Below are 3,870 nucleotides of genomic sequence, written 5' to 3' on the forward strand. Positions count from 1 at the left end.
TTGACCTTTAGGACCAAGGGACTTTCTGTCTGATGTACTGTACAAAGCCTCCATAATTCGTCTGTTTTACGAGGGTCACATTGAGACCGTACCATCCTGTTCCAATGAAAGCTGTGCCTTTTTCCTTGCACTGGAAGCAGGAGAGGTTAAGTCAATACTTTAAATGCTTCCACATTGTTCTTTCTACATTTTGGGAAATTTTTGAAATATCAACTTTGGAAACCCCATTGTTCATCAGTAGTAAATAAAATCGCTTTAAAAATGGTCAAATAAAATATTTTTGTATTAGTTGATTGGCTAATTGATATAGAAAATGATTTTGCAAAATAATCAAGAGAAGCAATTTGTAAATATATATATTTTTTTTGCATGCAAAATTTAGTTTTTTTTATATTTCTTTATTTATTGTATAATTTAATTTAATTTATACATTTTATTATTTTATTGAATTAATTAAAAATGTCTGTTTGATTCTGTTTTTTGTTTAAATCCACTGAGTTCTTAATTTTATTTTTTCATAATTACTTTGTGCTGTCGTGTAACCTCTCGCATGGCAGTTATTTCATATCTGAAAGGCTGCTGAGAAGAATCAAAACCTCTACCGCCTGGCCATGACTGGATCTGGTCTTAAAATACCTGAGGGGGAAGTATCTTTTCCTTAAAGAGGGTATTTTGTCTGTATTGTGAAGACTGATTCATTTCACGCAGTCTTCGATGAGAGATCATCTTTATAAGCCACCAAAAAAATGTCTTGCATGCTTTTCTTCAAAGATCTTTTCTTTGACCACTCCAAAATCACCAGTGAGTCATCAAACACTCATAAGATGTAGTTTAATGGCATTAAATAATACATTGAATCAATCTCTTACTAAAGTGTTGCGTAATCATTATCTTGGCAGCTGATTTTTTTATTTATTTAAAATGTTAATGTTTGAGGGCGTTCATGGCTAAATGGATGTGTGTGCATGAAGTTGTTGGTTCATATGTGACTTGCAGGTGTTGTCCGAGGCCTGGTGCCTCTTCACTTCTCAGACCCCTATGCAACAGGTGGAGTTTTATTTGTTTACTTTATTTGGTCAAACTTCCTGAGTTCATCTCGCTGGGAGAAGGCTTTGGTCCGGTGAATAACCGTCAGCACACACATAAACAGACAGACACGCTCATGAGTTCACTGCGTCCATGTTTTGTTCCTCTGTAAGGTGGCTAGTTTCCTCACCATTATGGGGCGAGGAAATGATCAACTTCCTTGTGTCCTGCAAGCATTCCTGCACAGAGACTGTAAGAGCAAAACAATCCTATATCATTACATCCTCTTGAACTTAAACAATTTTTTTTTAACGGAGCTACATCAAGGTCATTTTCAATACTATTATCTTTTTTATTTTATCTTCCAACAGCATATTTATCGTTTTTGTTTTGCTATAGACCTAGATTTTGTTAACTACAAGACAAAATAATGATGTGCTAAAGCAATTGATGAGACTGTGAATGCATACAATTTATGGTGTATATCTTAACCCAAATCTGAACAGTGTGGAAGGGGTCCAGTAAAACAAACGCACTGTATAAGGCATATTTCTGCATCCATGCCATTTTAACTCATCAACTCTAAACCACTCCTGATGATGTTTTTTCACCTCACTTTCCAGTTTGATGGACAGACTCCGCAAATATGAGATTGAAGGCAAGACAGATTGTTCCGTTGTATACCACAGGGGAGCTCGCTCAGGCGGCAGTGACCAATGAGCCAGATGTCTGAGATTGAAAGCATAATAATAAAATAAAACATTAGGCAGGCCTAAACCACCTTTCTCAACAGGTCTCTGCAACGTATTAGAATGCATCCGAGGAAGCTTGCCATTTCAAATAAAAATCATACATATTGTGTCAAACTGTTTAAAGTAGTAAAGCGGTACTTGTATTGGGAGAGACTGTAATAAATAATAAAATTTTGCTGTATCATTTTAATAACATTGACTTTTCCAGCCATTGACATATGGAGTGGAGCCCATCTATCGATATCACAGGAAATCTTCTTCATTAAAGGGTTGAAATTAATTCTTACCGAGTCTTTTAAATTTGGGGAAAATAGAGTTCCTAAACATTCCCTGACTTAGGTCATTGGAACAGGGTGAAAAGCTGAGGCAGGGCAAAATGCAGTCAGTGCAAGGGCTTCCGATTTACACGAATTCACCGCTTCCACTATTTATAATACTAATATTTAACAGGCATTTGGTGTCTTGTTTTGAAGGATAAGTGATTTATTCCAGAATGTTTATATAGCATATTAAACTAAAGTGTGGTTCATTTTTCTTGTTTATTTGACTCTCATAAGCTTGGCTCACATATCAGTCAAGTCACGATGGATCTTATGACTCTTCTCAACCCAGACTTCAAGGAAGCCTCAAAAGTGGACCCTGACAAACAGTCGTAAATCCTGCTGTGTTTATATGAAGATGGGTTTATACTGATGCCATTATTTGCAGTTTATATTAAATTATCTTCTGTTTGTTGGATTTGAGTTTGTTATATAGGGGACCTATCTCAGTTTCAATGTTGAAAATAGATTTTCAGGTTTTGTTAATTCCAGCTGGAGCAGTTTTGCTGTATACCTCTCATAAATCACTAAAACAGGTTTCCTGAGGTATTACAGCTTGGCTGTCTGTGTGTGACATCTGTTGTATCTGTTTGTAATATCTTTAGTTATTTCTTTGTTTTTATGATTATGAAAAGAGGCTGTTTGGTTAAAACCTGTGTCTGGGTGAAAGTTAACAAAACAACTTTATTGGCAGTTTTAATACTAATGTTTTTTTTTTTTTTTTTCTGCTGCTCCAGATGAAATTGTTTTTCTACTGTTTCCCTCCCCCTAAAACCTATATTGTGCCCATTAAAAACAGGTATGATGTGAAGTGGTTTTGATTTGTAGTATTCACATCTTTCTTATCTACCCCTAAAAGGTGTATTTTAGTACCTTTGGTAATTATCTGAACCTAGGTACTACTACCAATCTTTTATAGGTAAATATTAGAAGGCTGTTCCTTTAAAATTACTGTTCCAGTAACAAGTTATTGTACCCCAATGGTAAAGTTTTTGCACATTTTAGTGTTATAGAGTGTTATAATGTACACTTATGGTGTAGTTGTTAATGATCCAGATGTTAAATGGGTAAACTTGCCATGAAGCCGTGGTATATGAATATTGATTAATGTGCTTGCTTAGGGGATGTATTATAGAGCACAGTTGTGTATTAGATGTGGCTTTTATTTTCTAACACAGTTTAAATAAATTATTAGATTGAATACCTTTTCTGATCCTTAAAATAATTTTACAGAAGGAATAACAGTATCTTATAATTTATATTTTTTATATTTGCTTTTCAAATGGGCTCCTGCGTAGGAACATCTGAAACGTGTTCAGAGCACAGTATGACCTTCTTTTACTTCTGTAGGGGACATACAAATGTGCTTTTTACTTGCAGGTAAATAAGATAATAATATGTTATTGCTGTGAAATATTAGATATTCCTGTTACATCTGTCCAAGTACCATATATAATTAACCCTCTGACCTGTTAGGTAGTTAAAAACAAAAGAGAAAAGTATGGATTGACGCAATGGATTAGAAAAAGGCAAACCTGTGTACTTCTGTTTCTACTCATCGTAGTGCGCAAAACTTCACACTTGTCGATATTCACAGTATCACCTGTCTTATTGCTTAAATGAAACATCCTCAGTTTTATTAGTTAAAGAGTCTCCTACAACAAATGGTATAGATGTGGAAGAAGGTGGGGACTTTCTTCACTTGTTCATAAGCGACTGCACATAAACTTGTGGTTGGTCTAAAAACAGTGGTGTACATCGCACGCTGAGCC

At 35.1% G+C, this 3,870-nt stretch overlaps 1 pseudogene; it reads left to right on the forward strand.

The window, feature by feature from the left end:
* LOC127952278 (carnitine O-palmitoyltransferase 1, liver isoform-like) overlaps positions 1-818 on the forward strand; it is a 30,686-nt pseudogene extending 29,868 nt beyond the window's left edge.
* The last annotated feature ends 3,052 nt before the right edge of the window (positions 819-3,870 follow it).

This window comes from Carassius gibelio, chromosome B3 (assembly GCF_023724105.1).
Source record: "Carassius gibelio isolate Cgi1373 ecotype wild population from Czech Republic chromosome B3, carGib1.2-hapl.c, whole genome shotgun sequence".
NCBI classification, from domain to species: Eukaryota; Metazoa; Chordata; class Actinopteri; order Cypriniformes; family Cyprinidae; genus Carassius; species Carassius gibelio.